We start from the raw sequence: 17,250 nt of genomic DNA on the forward strand, positions 1-17,250 counted from the left end.
ACAAGACTATTATTACCTTCCCAGTAAGTGAACATAACAATCTCCCTCGCTTTCTAACATCTCTACAGACTCTACGTCAACCACCATCCCTTCAGTAACAGGAGACACGACAACAGCAACAACAACAAAGTCACCAGGTTTGTTGTCTTATTTATTGAAGCCGTACCGGTTTAGTTGACCATTTTACAGAAGCGTTAGCTGCGTAAAATCCCTGATTGTTTACATTCCAGGGGGAACATGATTCATCTGGTGGGATGGTTCTGATTTGATGAAGTTCCATATTGAATTTAATTGCAATATCTTCTGAATATTCTACTACCCTTGTTGATACTGCTGATATGATTGATACCTGTAGTGTTTAAAAACATATTCAGTAAGTACATTTATCATTGGTAGCTATGTAAATTGAAGGCCACTGATTGGTCCCTCCCGTTGGTAAAAGTGTGTTAATTTCTGGGTTCTAGGTGACCTTGCGAGACAGCTGGATTTGTCAGATCATAACTACATGAGAATCCATCCAGCTAAGCTCCAAGTTATTTGTTTTTCTCCGAACCACTGTGGTTTGAACCAATCAGTGTCCTATGAGGAACTACTGGCACCTACGGACATGGTTAAAGTTAGCTCATGATAGATGGTGATAGGCAGATGGTGCATCCAATCCCCTGCCAAGTACTTTTTGAAAGTTCCTATCTTTTTCAAAACAGTTTGCCTTTACAATTTCCAAGATGATTATGTGTAACAAACCATCTGGGGAGTCAGGTTAGGTTCTCAGCAGTTCAAAACAAAATGAAATAAAATAAATAAGATTTCAAGACATTTTTACAAGCAATGTCACAGAGGGCTTTACATATGCCCAGAGAACTGTCCCTCCGCCAACCTGAGCCCTCAAGGAAGACAAAGAAAAACGCCCAGTAAAACGAATTGAGAAAAAAATGAAGCAGTTGACCTGAGAAACAATGCTAGGAGCTTTGTGGGTTTGAAACAAACAAATATCCATCACTAATGACATGCCATGTCTCGTTTCCTGTCGTTTCTCCACCTACAAGACTATTATTACCTTCCCAGTAAGTGAACATAACAATCTCCCTCGCTTTCTAACATCTCTACAGACTCTACGCCAACCACCATCCCTTCAGTAACAGGAGACACGACAACAGCAACAACAACAAAGTCACCAGGTTTGTTGTCTTATTTATTGAAGCCGTACCGGTTTAGTTGACCATTTTACAGAAGCGTTAGCTGCGTAAAATCCCTGATTGTTTACATTCCAGGGGGAACATGATTCATCTGGTGGGATGGTTCTGATTTGATGAAGTTCCATATTGAATTTAATTGCAATATCTTCTGAATATTCTACTACACTTGTTGATACTGCTGATATGATTGATACCTGTAGTGTTTAAAAACATATTCAGTAAGTACATTTATCATTGGTAGCTATGTAAATTGAAGGCCACTGATTGGTCACTCCTGTTGGTAAACGTTTGGTAATTTCTGGGTTCTAGGTGACCTTGCGAGACAGCTGGATTTGTCAGATCATAGCTACATGAGAATCCATCCAGCTAAGCTCCAAGTTATTTGTTTTTCTCCGAACCACTGTGGTTTGAACCAATCGGTGTCCTATGAGGAACTACTGGCACCTACGGACATGGTTAAAGTTAGCTCATGATAGATGGTGATAGGCAGATGGTGCATCCAATCCCCTGCCAAGTACTTTTTGAAAGTTCCTATCTTTTTCAAAACAGTTTGCCTTTACAATTTCCAAGATGATTATGTGTAACAAACCATCTGGGGAGTCAGGTTAGGTTCTCAGCAGTTCAAAACAAAATGAAATAAATAAGATTTCAAGACATTTTTACAAGCAATGTCACAGAGGGCTTTACATATGCCCAGAGAACTGTCCCTCTGCCAACCTGAGCCCTCAAGGAAGACAAAGAAAAACGCCCAGTAAAACGAATTGAGAAAAAAATGAAGCAGTTGACCTGAGAAACAATGCTAGGAGCTTTGTGGGTTTGAAACAAACAAATATCCATCACTAATGAGATGCCATGTCTCATTTCCTGTCGTTTCTCCACCTACAAGACTATTATTACCTTCCCAGTAAGTGAACATAACAATCTCCCTCGCTTTCTAACATCTCTACAGACTCTACGCCAACCACCATCCCTTCAGTAACAGGAGACACGACAACAACAACAAAGTCACCAGGTTTGTTGTCTTATTTATTGAAGCTGTACCGGTTTAGTTGACCATTTTACAGAAGCGTTAGCTGCGTAAAATCTCTGATTTTTTACAGCAGTAATTGCCATGAAAATGTCATCTGATCCTCATTTAAGTCGCAATAACAGTCGCACATAATGTGTTTAAGCTGATAACATACAAACAATTCAAATGCCGTGCTGCTGTCTTATGCTGTATTGACACCAAATGCCAAGCGAATTATTCGCGCAAATGAATTTTCGCCTCGCCTTCATTTGGGTTTATTCGCGCAAATCACTAGTTCAGTCAAGACACTCACCTATTAGATTTGAGCATTTATTGATAACCATGACATGGAAATGGATGATCTAAGTGAAGCACTCCCTGCCTCCTCGATGTGACACATCATACATGACATCAATAGGGAGCAATAGAGATCAAATCCCACTGATGGATGGAACATACAGACAGCAAGGGGGAGAAGGGGATGGTGGAGGGCGGCAGCAGCACTGATCATACAACAACCGGGTTGTGTGCGTATCCGCCCAGCCTTTTAATGCCATCTTATCGGACCTGGCCAAATGGGCTTGTGCTGCTAATACAGGTGTGGTAATGAGCAGTGTTCTACTAACCTGAACTTCATTGCCACAGCCTAAACTTTGTCAATCTGTTCATGAAAATAATTAATTTCAGCCTAAACCGTACAACGGAACGTTAAATCCAATTCAACCAACGCAATCGCTACCGAGACGAATACAGCAGTAGTCTAGTACTGTACCGTAGTAGTAGAATTTACCGGGGCAGCTTCTCCACACAGGGCTATATCGCATTTTGCGTTGTTACTGACAATGATCGCTACCAGTAAGCTTTTTATGAATGAGCGATTTTCCACTAAATAAATGTCAAGCTTATTTACGTTTTTGGGGGCATATTTTCAGTTAGCAGATGGTACTGTTTGAATCGCGATTCTATCTTCTGCCGGTAACGTCGTAGAATAATCTTCAAAGGGGGTTCTTTATTAATGAATGAATGCAATATGAGTAGGCTAAATGCCTGAAAATGTCACGAGAAGGGAAAACTTAAAGGACGTTTAAGTCATAGAGATTAGGTCCATTTTTACACCGGTCTGCCAAATGTATTCGTTTTGATTCAGCTATGAGGCTGCCTCTTGCAGGGGAAATGAGAAGACATATTTCATTCTACACTTCACTCGTATTTTGAGTTGTAAATGAGCAGCAAAAAAAAGATGCTTTTAAATCTATGCAATATTTATGCATAATAAGTAGGCCCTATGTATTTTTATATAAAATATACAGGAATATCAGTTGTAAAAATGTCATTAAAATCCCTGTACAACCGACGCAAGCAAGCACACCCTACAATTTCCCCAGAAATTGTACCCTCTCTAGTTGGGTGTGCTTTGCCTTCGGCAAGGGCACAACCTTTGTTCTCTCACATATATATTATTATTATTATTATTCTTTTTGCCCCCCTAAAACTCAGTCAATATTTGGCCTACATAGACAATGTAGGTGTCAAAAGTTTCATCTTGGTAACGATTGAGTTGCTTCTATTGGAATTTACGTTCCGTTGCATGGTTTGGGCTTAAGTTAAGTTTTTGTGGCGAAAAGTGAAGCTAACGGTGGCTAATTTGCTAACCACAGTCACTGACGTTACTAACGTCACTACGTCACTAACGTCACGAAAACACACGTGACTACCTTTGGCAGAACATTCGTTTCGCATCTGTTAACTTGGGGGATAGCTAGGCTAACTATAGCTTTACTGCAAGGCAGCTGCAGAAACGCCACAAGCAAAGAGGCCAGGGTGATAAATATTTACTAATTTTACTTTGTGATATGACACACAATTGTGATGTGTAATGTACAATATAAGCTGATATTATTAAGGAAGTAGGCCCACATCTACTTTTGGAAACGATAGTCTACTATTTCACTGAAGCATTAGCATCATGACATTAGCCTCTGTTGCCCGGGCAACACATACTACAGTGGTCTATGATGCATCTGTTTTCAATCTTTAAAATAAACATTCCTCACAAATACATTTTCGTTGTAGGATTTATTATGACATTACATTACAAGTAAACGATTTGTGGGTGAAATTATCATTACCTGTGGTTTCAAACCAGTGTTGCTCACTGCAATGCTGTAGCCTACGCGAGACACTACAAAAACATCTACACAGCTGTAGGAAGTCAAACGGCGACAGAACATGTTCGGCACTCCCCTTACTTAAATCAAAAGTCTATCTAACTACTAACCTGAACTTCATTGCCACAGCCTAAACGTTGTCAATCTGTTCATGAAAATAATTAATTTCAGCCTAAACCGTACAACGGAACGTTAAATCCAATTCGACCAACGCAATCGCTACCAAGAAGAACACAGCAGTAGTCTACTAGTACTGTACCGTAGTAGTACAATTTACCAGGGCAGCTTCTCCACACAGGGCTATATCGCATTTTGCGTTGTTACTGACAATGGTCGCTACCAGTGAGCTTTTTATGAATGAGCGATTTTCCACTAAATAAATGTCAAGCTTATTTACGTTTTGGGGGGCATATTTTCAGTTAGCAGATGGGACTGTCTGAATCGCGATTCCATCTTCTACTGCCGGATAACGTCGTAGAATAATCTTCAAAGGGGGTTCTTTATTAATGAATGAATGCAATGAGTAGGCTACATGCCTGAAAATATCACGAGAAGGGAAAAACTTAAAATGACGTTTAAGTCATAGAGATTAGGTCCATTTTTACACCGGTCTGCCAAATTTATTCGTTTTGATTCAACGATGAGGCTGCCTCTTGCAGGGGAAATGAGAAGACATCTATTTCATTCTACACTTCGCTCGTATTTTCAGTTGTAAATGAGCAGCAAAAAAAAATTCTTTTAAATCTATTTAATCTTTATAAATAATAAGTATGCATTTTCATATAAAATATACAGAAATCAGTTGTAAAAATGTCATTCAAAAACGGACCCCTGTGCAACCGACGCAAGCAAGCACACCCTACAATTTCCCCAGAAATTGTACCCTCTCTAGTTATTATTATTTTTTTATTTTTGCCCCCCTAAAACTCAGTCAATATTTGGCCTACATAGGTGTCAAAAGTTTAGTCTTGGTAGCGATTGAGTTGCTTCTATTGGAATTTACGTTCCTTTGCATGGTTTAGGCTCAAGTAAAGTTTTTGTGGTGAAAAGTGAAGCTAACGGGGGCTAATTTGCTAGCCACAGTCACTGACGTTACTAACGTCACGAAAACACGCGTGACTACCTTTGGCAGAACATTCGTTTCGCATCTGTTAACTTGGGGGATAGCTAGGCTAACTATAGCTTTACTGCAAGGCAGCTGCAGAAACGCCACAAGCAAAGAGGCCAGGGTGATAACTATTTACTCATTTTACTTTGTGATATGACACACCACTGTATGAATTCGTAAATTGTTCTGTTGAAAGATGCCAGTCTACTATAAAAAAAAAAATGCATCTGCATCCAACGTAACAAACATACATCTCTACATTTAAAGGGGTCATTGATTTCAGAATCGAATTTACCTTGTCACAGTTGAATAACGACAGTTCAGGGGGTAAAATGGACATACAGTGAACCCCAAAGTCCATTGACACCTCTTTCCTATGCAAATCTCACAATAAAAAAATGTCGCTGTAAAACGGTAGGCTTTGAAAAAGCCACCGAACTGACAGTTCGATGGCTCCACCTTTTTTGGCTCTGGTCTGTACCTTTGTCACGCCCCAAAATTTGCTGCGCGCTGCTTTGTGTACTTCCACGGAATTACAAAGAAGAACATTTTTCAAGGATATTGAAAATGGACTACGGTCTAAATGCAGTTGTGGTAGGGTGAGCTCTCCTAATCATTAGCTCCACCCATATTATTATAAAGTTTTAATTGGTAGCTCCACCCATACCAGGTAAGCCCATTTAAATGTCCAGGTGTGGAGCATTATACATTCTGCTCCCGTTCAGGGTTGGGGAAGTCGTCAGAGACTGAGTTGGATCGCAATCCATGTGGAGCGTTACCTATTCTGCAACACAGTGTGGAACGTGTTGGGCTTGTGGCAAGGATTCTGCGACATACGTCTGCTCCAGTTCAGGGTTGGGGAAGTCGTCAGAGACTGAGTTGAAAGTCGTCAGAGACTGAGTTGAAAATCGTCAGAGACTGAGTTGGAAGTCATCAGAGACCGAGTTGGATCACAATCCATTTCTTAAATTGTCTTGGACCGGGTGAGGGCCTGTGGACTGCTTTGTTGGGGTTTGTCGGCTGCTGCTTTGCTGTGATTGTTTCCTGCTGCACCTCTTTGCTGCTGCCTGCGATGCGGTTGCCTTGCTGTGCTGCTGCTGGCCTGCTTGCCGTGGGGTGTTTGGCGGGACGGTGCTGGCTCCGGCTGGCCTGCCTGCTACTGGCTGGTGGACGATGCATTACATTCCTGGGTAACGTGTAGTTGGTCTGTGTGTTGAGTGTTATGTGTTTTTATACTAATGTGATGTACTGGCTAAGTTCAATGTTTATTCTTGTCTGCCTCGGAGTAACTAGATGTTCTTACAGAGTTTTTCCCACCGTTAACATTATTTTGCTGTGAAGTTACACCCAAGGTTTGAGTATTTTGTTAATTTGATTTTGAGTTGTGTGAAATCCCTGTATGGTTTGATCTTTGGGTTGAATCTTGCAAATTGTGTGTTTGTGCGTGTTTTCCTTTGGTGAAAAACTCAGTAGGCCATAGATGTTTAGCCCCTTGGCTCATTTTATGGATAGCAGTGCATCTGTTAATGTAATCTTCTTTTATACTTTTATTGTACTGCTGTACAATAAATGATATGCATTTGTGAAATCACATCTCTGTGTATCATTTAGTTGACAGACCCGCGACTTTTAGAACAAGTTATTGTGCCCATCAGGCACTCCTTCCAGTGTTCCAGCCTGTACAGGGAATGCTGACACTTTTCAGAGTCTTCCCAAGGAACCAAACACTCGACGGGCTGTGATGTTTGTCTATTAAAAGATCCCTGTGCAGTTCGACCCTCAATTACACATTTGCTTGAACCATTTCACCGAGGACAGTTTTGAAAACCTGGGACAATGCAAAGCAGGATTTACTATGAAGCTGTTACTGAAAAGAGGTGCTGTTCCGACCTTATGTTGATCACAGCCGCAAGCTGTAGTATGATGTTGTCGCTAACAGTTATTAGCAATGCTAACGTATCCTGCCTGTATCTAGCATTGGTAGAATGTGTGATTTAGTTTACTGGCAACGTTATTTCATGTTCCTGACTGTTTCATTCAAATAAATAACCTCTGTTGTCATGTAAATCTACAATTCAAGATGCATGTTTGTCCAGATCTATTTTTCAGCAAGATAGCTAGAGCTAACTGAAGCTGAGTTGAATCACGATAGTTTGTTTGCTAAAGGCCGCAATATGCTTCTCCGACTCCGTTTACGGATGGGCTGGCTTACGGATACGGACGGATAGACTGCGTTTATGGTTTCTCCGTAGTCTGTGGGTGCTGAAAACAATTCACCGCCAGAAGAGTAGGTGGCGCAACGTTTTTTTGTAAGTCGTCGTCGAGTGGTTATTTACCTAGGTTATCGAGAAGTCGGAGCAAATTTACAAATTAGCCATTTCATTAACAAAATATGCACATTTTCAACAACTACACTGCCCACATTTGAATTCAGATGCTGAATTACATGTACTGTTTAGCTGAAATATGAATTGTAAAAACTTACAGCAATGGCGGTCAAAGGATTCTGTTCGTCCTGTTTATCACGGCAACCCCGCCCCTGACGCAAGCGGTTCTTAATACTGACCAATCACAGCCAAGGGGGTATCCGTAACTATCCGAAATTACGACGGATAGTTAGAAAATTCAGGAGGTGCACGTCGAGCTCTCCGGGGCTCTCGGAGAGCTCGGAGAGGGCGTTCCCCGTAGAGGAGGGCGTTCCCATGTGTCCGTTTTTTGCAAAACGGAGAAGCATATATCGGCCTTAAGCTGTAGTGCTATCGTCACACACCTAAGTCGATCCTGTTTGCTTTACAACAGAAGTGGAAACAACTAACAACAATCATTTCAAATGATATCTAGTCAATCTGTTGAAAACAGTGTTGTGTAGACACAATAGATTTATTTGTAAGTTTTTATTTCAAGTCTCCACCTTCGATGTTTCAGTGAGTGCTGTTGGCCGTGTTGCGTCTTTGGTCCGCAGCTTCACTTGTTGTAGACCAACCAATCAGCGCGCAGCTCATCTATATATTCATGAGCATATCATAAAAGGAGAAAACCTAGCGGTTTTTCCTGGGACAAATTCACTGGAAGCATCAGGGGGCATAGAACAGCACCCGGGCCATTTTCAACCCAACAAATGTTACATACCCTATTTGGAGACCTTAAGGAACAGTGTGAAATACCCCAAAGTTTTTTACTAATTGAAAAGAAAAAAAAACAGTCCGTCGAATACCAGATGTATTGTGGCTCCAGTACGTTGGCCCACAGCACGAGATGGAGGCGGCCGTCTATGGGCAACACGCGGCACAACCAATTACATTGTGGCTTGACGATTAGGGGTGGGGGAAAAAAATAGATTCACATTTGAATCACGATTCAGTCTTCTAGCGATTCAGATCGATTCACAAATGTAAAAATAGATTATTATTTTTTACGTTGTTTTATTCTTGTACGTTAATTTATTTTTTGTACGACAAAAACACTTAACTGCCTATCACAGTAAAATAGAAACAAGTAACAATAAACAGCAAACTGGAATCAAATGTAAGCATATATTGAATCGAAATTTGATGATTCTTTTTTTATTTCGGATTAAATATCTAAAAAATCATGAATCGATTTTTTATTGAATCGTGACCTCGGGAATCGATTAGAATCGTGAGGTACCAAAAGATTCCCACCCCTAGTGAGTGGGATTTAAAAAATATATATGTTTTGTTATTCTTGTACGTTTATTTATTTTTTTGTACGACAAAGACACCTAACTGCCTATCACAGTAAAATAGAAACAAGTAACACTAAACAGAAAATTGGAATCAAATGTAAGTATATATTGAATCGAAATTTGATGATTTTCTTTTCTGATTAAAAATCGTGAATCGATTTTTAATTGAATCGTGACCTCAGGAATCGATTCGAATCGTGAGGTACCAAAAGATTCCCAACCCTAGTGATGACGGTAGGAAGGTTTGGTGACCAGATCGACGGCGTCCAGGAGAATATCAATAGAGTTCGTCGAAGAATGTGATGGTCCAGATGAATGGAAAGTTTCCTGTATGTGGCTATCCGTCAAATTATGTCCTTTTCCAGTCTGACACAGTCCCTTTTTGAATTGTAACCCACAGTGGATTTGCCTATCCGACAACTCACCAATTACATTCCGAAAATATGGTAACCTAGTTGGCAACACAACCAACTCACTTAACTTTACTATCCTAAAGTTAAAGTTTTATAAAGACGGAAACACTATAATCAAAACTCGACACACACAAACTCGGATCTGATCTCCACCATCTTCTCTCCTCACTCACTCCTCTCTTCCCCTTTGACCCCGGACACAGATTGGACAAATCAAACAGTGATGAAACACAATTGGTTGAACAAAAATATTAAATTCAACATTAACTTAACAAACATGATGATTTTATAAAACCATATACAGTAACAAAACACATTCATAAAATAACAAACAAATACTAGAGAGGGTACAATTTCTGGGTGTGCTTGCTTGCGTCGGTTGTCCGTTTTTGAACGACATTTCTACAACTGATATTTCTGTATATTTTATATAAAAATGAATACTTATTATTTATAAAGATTACATAGATTTAAAAGCATTTTTTTTTGCTTCTCATTTACAACTGAAAATACGAGTGAAGTGTAGAATGAAATAGATGTCTTCTCATTTCCCCTGCAAGAGGCAGCCTCAACGTTGAATCAAAACGAATAAATTTGGCAGACCGGTGTAAAAATTGACCTAATCTCTATGACTTAAACGTCATCTTAAGTTTTTCCCTTCTCATGATATTTTCAGGCATTTAGCCTACTCATTGCATTCATTCATTAATAAAGAACCCCCTTTGGAGATTATTCTACGACGTTACCCGGCAGTAGAAGATGGAATCGCGATTCAAACAGTACCATCTGCTAACTGAAAAATGCCCCCCCAAAACGTAAATAAGCTTGACATTTATTTAGTGGAAAATTGCTCATTCATAAAAAGCTCACTGGTAGCGATCATTGTCAGTAACAACGCAAAATGCGATATAGCCCTGTGTGGAGAAGCTGCCCCGGTAAATTGTACTACTACGGTAAAGTACTAGACTACTGTTTGTCTTGGTAGCGATTGCGTTGGTCGAATTGGATTTAACGTTCCGTTGTACGGTTTAAGCTGAAATTAATTATTTTCATGAACAGATTGACAACGTTTAGGCTGTGGCAATGAAGTTCAGGTTAGTAGTTAGATAGACTTTTGATTTAAGTAAGGGGGGTGCCGAACATGTTCTGTCGCCGTTTGACTTCCTAAACAGCTGTGTAGTGTAGATGTTTTTGTAGTGTGTCTCGCGTAAGCTACAGCGTTGCAGTGAGCTACACTGGTTTGAAACCACAGGTAATGGTAATTTCACCAACAAATCGTTTACTAATGTCAGAATAAATCCTACAACGAAAATGTATATGTGAGGAATGTTTATTTTAACGATTGAAAACAGATAACGCTACATCATAGACCACTGTAGTATGTGTTGCCCGGGCAACACAGGCTAATGTCATGATGCTAATACTTCAGTGAAATAGTAGACTACTGTTTCCGAAAGTAGATGTACTTCCTTAATAATATCAGCTTATACTGTACATTACACATCACAATTGTGTGTCATATCACAAAGTAAAATGAGTAAATAGTTATCACCCTGGCCTCTTTGCTTGTGGCGTTTCTGCAGCTGCCTTGCAGTAAAGCTATAGTTAGCCTAGCTATCCCCCAAGTTAACAGATGCGAAACGAATGTTCTGCCAAAGGTAGTCACGCGTGTTTTCGTGACGTTAGTGACGTTAGTAACGTCAGTGACTGTGGCTAGCAAATTAGCCCCCGTTAGCTTCACTTTTCACCACAAAAACTTTACTTGAGCCTAAACCATGCAAAGGAACGTAAATTCCAATAGAAGCAACTCAATCGCTACCAAGACTAAACTTTTGACACCTACGTTGTCTATGTAGGCCAAATATTGACTGAGTTTTAGGGGGGCAAAAATAAAAAAATAATAATAACTAGAGAGGGTACAATTTCTGGGGAAATTGTAGGGTGTGCTTGCTTGCGTCGGTTGCACAGGGGTCCGTTTTTGAATGACATTTTTACAACTGATTTCTGTATATTTTATATGAAAATGCATACTTATTATTTATAAAGATTAAATAGATTTAAAAGCATTTTTTTTTGCTGCTCATTTACAACTGAAAATACGAGCGAAGTGTAGAATGAAATAGATGTCTTCTCATTTCCCCTGCAAGAGGCAGCCTCATCGTTGAATCAAAACGAATAAATTTGGCAGACCGGTGTAAAAATGGACCTAATCTCTATGACTTAAACGTCATTTTAAGTTTTTCCCTTCTCGTGATATTTTCAGGCATGTAGCCTACTCATTGCATTCATTCATTAATAAAGAACCCCCTTTGAAGATTATTCTACGACGTTATCCGGCAGTAGAAGATGGAATCGCGATTCAGACAGTCCCATCTGCTAACTGAAAATATGCCCCCCAAAACGTAAATAAGCTGGACATTTATTTAGTGGAAAATCGCTCATTCATAAAAAGCTCACTGGTAGCGACCATTGTCAGTAACAACGCAAAATGCGATATAGCCCTGTGTGGAGAAGCTGCCCCGGTAAATTGTACTACTACGGTACAGTACTAGTAGACTACTGCTGTGTTCTTCTTGGTAGCGATTGCGTTGGTCGAATTGGATTTAACGTTCCGTTGTACGGTTTAGGCTGAAATTAATTATTTTCATGAACAGATTGACAACGTTTAGGCTGTGGCAATGAAGTTCAGGTTAGTAGTTAGATAGACTTTTGATTTAAGTAAGGGGAGTGCCGAACATGTTCTGTCGCCGTTTGACTTCCTACAGCTGTGTAGATGTTTTTGTAGTGTCTCGCGTAGGCTACAGCATTGCAGTGAGCAACACTGGTTTGAAACCACAGGTAATGATAATTTCACCCACAAATCGTTTACTTGTAATGTAATGTCATAATAAATCCTACAACGAAAATGTATTTGTGAGGAATGTTTATTTTAAAGATTGAAAACAGATGCATCATAGACCACTGTAGTATGTGTTGCCCGGGCAACAGAGGCTAATGTCATGATGCTAATGCTTCAGTGAAATAGTAGACTATCGTTTCCAAAAGTAGATGTGGGCCTACTTCCTTAATAATATCAGCTTATATTGTACATTACACATCACAATTGTGTGTCATATCACAAAGTAAAATGAGTAAATATTTATCACCCTGGCCTCTTTGCTTGTGGCGTTTCTGCAGCTGCCTTGCAGTAAAGCTATAGTTAGCCTAGCTATCCCCCAAGTTAACAGATGCGAAACGAATGTTCTGCCAAAGGTAGTCACGTGTGTTTTCGTGACGTTAGTGACGTAGTGACGTTAGTAACGTCAGTGACTGTGGTTAGCAAATTAGCCACCGTTAGCTTCACTTTTCGCCACAAAAACTTAACTTAAGCCCAAACCATGCAACGGAACGTAAATTCCAATAGAAGCAACTCAATCGTTACCAAGATGAAACTTTTGACACCTACATTGTCTATGTAGGCCAAATATTGACTGAGTTTTAGGGGGGCAAAAAAAAATTAATAATAATAATAATATATATGTGAGAGAACAAAGGTTGTGCCCTTGCCGAAGGCAAAGCACACCCAACTAGAGAGGGTACAATTTCTGGGGAAATTGTAGGGTGTGCTTGCTTGCGTCGGTTGTACAGGGATTTTAATGACATTTTTACAACTGATATTCCTGTATATTTTATATAAAAATACATAGGGCCTACTTATTATGCATAAATATTGCATAGATTTAAAAGCATCTTTTTTTTGCTGCTCATTTACAACTCAAAATACGAGTGAAGTGTAGAATGAAATATGTCTTCTCATTTCCCCTGCAAGAGGCAGCCTCATAGCTGAATCAAAACGAATACATTTGGCAGACCGGTGTAAAAATGGACCTAATCTCTATGACTTAAACGTCCTTTAAGTTTTCCCTTCTCGTGACATTTTCAGGCATTTAGCCTACTCATATTGCATTCATTCATTAATAAAGAACCCCCTTTGAAGATTATTCTACGACGTTACCGGCAGAAGATAGAATCGCGATTCAAACAGTACCATCTGCTAACTGAAAATATGCCCCCAAAAACGTAAATAAGCTTGACATTTATGTAGTGGAAAATCGCTCATTCATAAAAAGCTTACTGGTAGCGATCATTGTCAGTAACAACGCAAAATGCGATATAGCCCTGTGTGGAGAAGCTGCCCCGGTAAATTCTACTACTACGGTACAGTACTAGACTACTGCTGTATTCGTCTCGGTAGCGATTGCGTTGGTTGAATTGGATTTAACGTTCCGTTGTACGGTTTAGGCTGAAATTAATTATTTTCATGAACAGATTGACAAAGTTTAGGCTGTGGCAATGAAGTTCAGGTTAGTAGTCAGATAGTTTCCCTATTGAAAGACTTTTGAGTAAGGGGAGTGCCGAACATGTTCTGTCGCCGTTTGACTTAAACAGCTGAGGAGTTTTTGTTAGCTACTCACACTAGTGTCTCGGGTAGGCTACAGCGTTGCAGTGAGCTACACTGGTTTGAAACCACAGGTAATGGTAATTTCACCAACAAATCGTTTACTTGTAATGTCAGAATAAATCATACAACGAAAATGTATATGTGAGGAATGTTTATTTTAACGATTGAAAACAGATACATCATAGACCACTGTAGTATGTGTTGCCCGGGCAACACAGGCTAATGTCATGATGCTAATACTTCAGTGAAATAGTAGACTACTGTTTCCGAAAGTAGATGTACTTGTACACAAAAACTTAACTTAAGCCTAAACCATGCAACGGAACGTAAATTCCAATAGAAGAAACTCAATCGCTACCAAGACGAAACTTTTGACACCTACGTTGTCTATGTAGGCCAAATATTGACTGAGTTTTAGGGGGGCAAAAAGAAATAAAAATAATAATAATATATATGTGAGAGAACAAAGGTTGGAACCTTGCCGAAGGCAAAGCACACCCAATAATATATATGTGAGAGAACAAAGGTTGTGCCCTTGCCGAAGGCAAAGCACACCCAATAAATTATTACACTGGGTTGCAATGGCTTTGCTTATCATTACCACCCCATCCATAGTCCTAGTTTGGTTAATATTCTATCCATATCACAAGAGATTGCAAAGCCCTGAGCACATCAACGCAAACTGTAAATACCAGCCATTGACCAAATATTCATCTGTTTGATAGTGTTTAAGTTAACATAGACATTAACTGAACATCTCACTGTGTGCAGCTATGCAGGCTGATGGACCCACCCCTCCTGGCATTTCCCATCCAGCAAAAGACTGTAAATAAAAGTAGGCCTACATGGGGAGAGAACTACCAGTAGCTACCATACATAGGCCTCTCTGCGTCCATCTCTGTGGCCGCAGTCAACTTCTCTTCATCATCATAATCATCATCATCATCCTGTGATGGAAAATAACTGCACTAACTGATATTTACTTTGTATCATGTCCAATATGATTAAAGCCAAGGTAATGTATACTACAATCACAAGCTTACAGGCCGAAGCAAAATATGCCAATCACATTCCATCATTTTTTCACCGGTAATATTAACGGACAGTGTTATTAAATGTTCAATGTATGGACTGGCTACTGGATTCAAATGTATGCATTGACTCCCACGCTAATTGACTCTCCTTCATTGCAACATCCATGTAGATTTTTTTCAGGTATATGCTTAGATTCACCATAAACACATCTAACTGAAGTGGGGTGAAGTAGGAGGACGTTCTTTGTCGATGGGTGCCATGGTGGATCCTAGTGTCGGAGTTCCATTGATGTTGGCTTTATATAGTCCTCATGCCTGCGATTAACTCAGAGTGGACATGTCCAATCAACTCTGAATATGTATATTCAGAGTTGATTGATCTAATTAAAATAAGCGTTTATGCAACCGAAAATTCTTGATTTTCCCATTTTAGAGCTCAGGGTTAGACTTACAGTTTGTTAAACCTGCTTTCTGGTATACCCCCCTGGCCAAGATAAAGCAAAGCAATGCGTCAAAAACAACAACACAGAAGTTACACAGGGGTAAACAAATGTACAGTCAATAATATACAGTAAGTGAAATAAACAGAAGGCAATAAATAAGCCAAACACTTAACAATAAAAGAGTTACGTGGAATAAGGTAGGAACAATATGGGAACGAGGTAGGTAGTTGGATGGGCTATTTGCTATTTGCTGTGTACAGCTACAGCGATTGGTGAACTGCTCTGATAGCTCCGAGTGGTGGCATACAACTAACGTGGATGTGGTCTCAGCAATTGCTAATTAATTTTGGTTAAAAAAAAAAGAGATTTAGCAAATACACATACAACATGCCACAACTAACGCCCACACCAAGAATGGCCCATATCAGACCTTAGGGGGCGCCACAGGCCACGCCCAAATGTACATTTGTCAACGTGATGGCATTGCCACCGTATTGCTCCAATCCTTATAAAAGTTGGTGTTCATGCCTCATTTTTTAAGGACCTATAAGGTCCGCCAGGATGGATTTTCCTGTACAGTGACATTTTGCGAAAAAAACTTCAAAATTCTTCTTCTCTTGAATCAAAGATCCAATTTACTTTATATTTTGTATATATGTGTATAATTTATGTCTTTCAAAACATTACTTGGGAAAAATGAATCAAATACAACATGGCAAAAAGGGGTGCATGTATGTAAATGTACACATTGCCCCAATAGGTTTGTGTCACTAAATCAAATGTCATTTTGAATGATGGTTTTTCAAACGTAAAAGGCTTTAAGATGACATCCGTATCTTGATATGTGAAAATATGACAGAATTACAGCTGTTTGAGCTTGGACCAAATCTGACAATGCTTGCCATTGAAGAAACGTCTTATTTTATCCTCCAGTAACTGAACTAAATAAAGTCCTGGGGCCTCATGTATAAAGGATTGCGCAGCTTTCAATCCAGAAGATGGCGTACGGCCAAAACTCGAAAAGTACCTACGCACAGAAATATTCACACGTATAAAACCGGTCGTACGCCAGGTCCTGCGCACCTTTCCTTTATAAATCACAATCAACGTGAAATTGACCGCACGTGAACGAGCCACTGACCCCGCCTTGCCTCCTCCCATAAATGAATATGCAGATGGACTATAAATGTGCTCCTGAGGTCATTTATTTGTCTGAATTACTGTATTTCTTCGAATAAACGCCGCCCTCGAATAAACGCAGAACCAAAAATGAACGTTATTTAATAAACGCTGCAGCGTTTATTCGAAGAAATACGGTAAAATGGCTTAACACGCAAAAAAGAAAAAATTCACAGACTGTGAGATCGAGGTTCTAATAACAGAGGTGGAGGCGAGAAAATGTGTCCTGTTTGGCGGCCTGTCATCAGGTATTAGCGACAAAAGAAGTCGGCGGAGTGGAAAACTGTCACTATTGCGCCCTTTCTTGTTTTTAACCTGTAGCACTTTGAGATTTAGCTCAATGTAAAGTGCATTACAAATAAAATCATTATTATTATTATAGGGCCATAAATGCTGTAGGTTCGGCGAACCGGACCATGGCAGAAATTAAGAAGACATGGTCCGATGTAAAACTTTAAATTAAGAAACGAGTGGTGGCGCATCGTAACAGTGATTTTGTTGTTCGTTTGACACCCTCAAGTTTAACAGAATTTATTAAGTGGTAGCGTATTAA

The 17,250-nt window shown here is 39.7% G+C and overlaps 2 protein-coding genes across 2 annotated transcripts in view; both read left to right on the forward strand.

Moving 5' to 3' along the window:
• Nucleotides 1-17,250, forward strand: part of LOC136950321 (uncharacterized) — a 156,738-nt gene that overhangs the window by 60,684 nt on the left and 78,804 nt on the right. The gene's annotated exons all lie outside the window — the stretch shown is intronic.
• Nucleotides 1-17,250, forward strand: part of LOC136950320 (protein HEG homolog 1-like) — a 108,173-nt gene that overhangs the window by 20,434 nt on the left and 70,489 nt on the right. Inside the window, exons 7-9 of the mRNA XM_067244592.1 lie at nt 69-137; nt 1,110-1,178; nt 2,146-2,208. The gene's annotated coding sequence lies outside the window, so the exon portion shown is untranslated. The remainder of the gene's footprint in view (nt 1-68; nt 138-1,109; nt 1,179-2,145; nt 2,209-17,250) is intronic.

Source organism: Osmerus mordax, chromosome 10 (assembly GCF_038355195.1).
Source record: "Osmerus mordax isolate fOsmMor3 chromosome 10, fOsmMor3.pri, whole genome shotgun sequence".
Lineage (NCBI taxonomy): Eukaryota > Metazoa > Chordata > Actinopteri > Osmeriformes > Osmeridae > Osmerus > Osmerus mordax.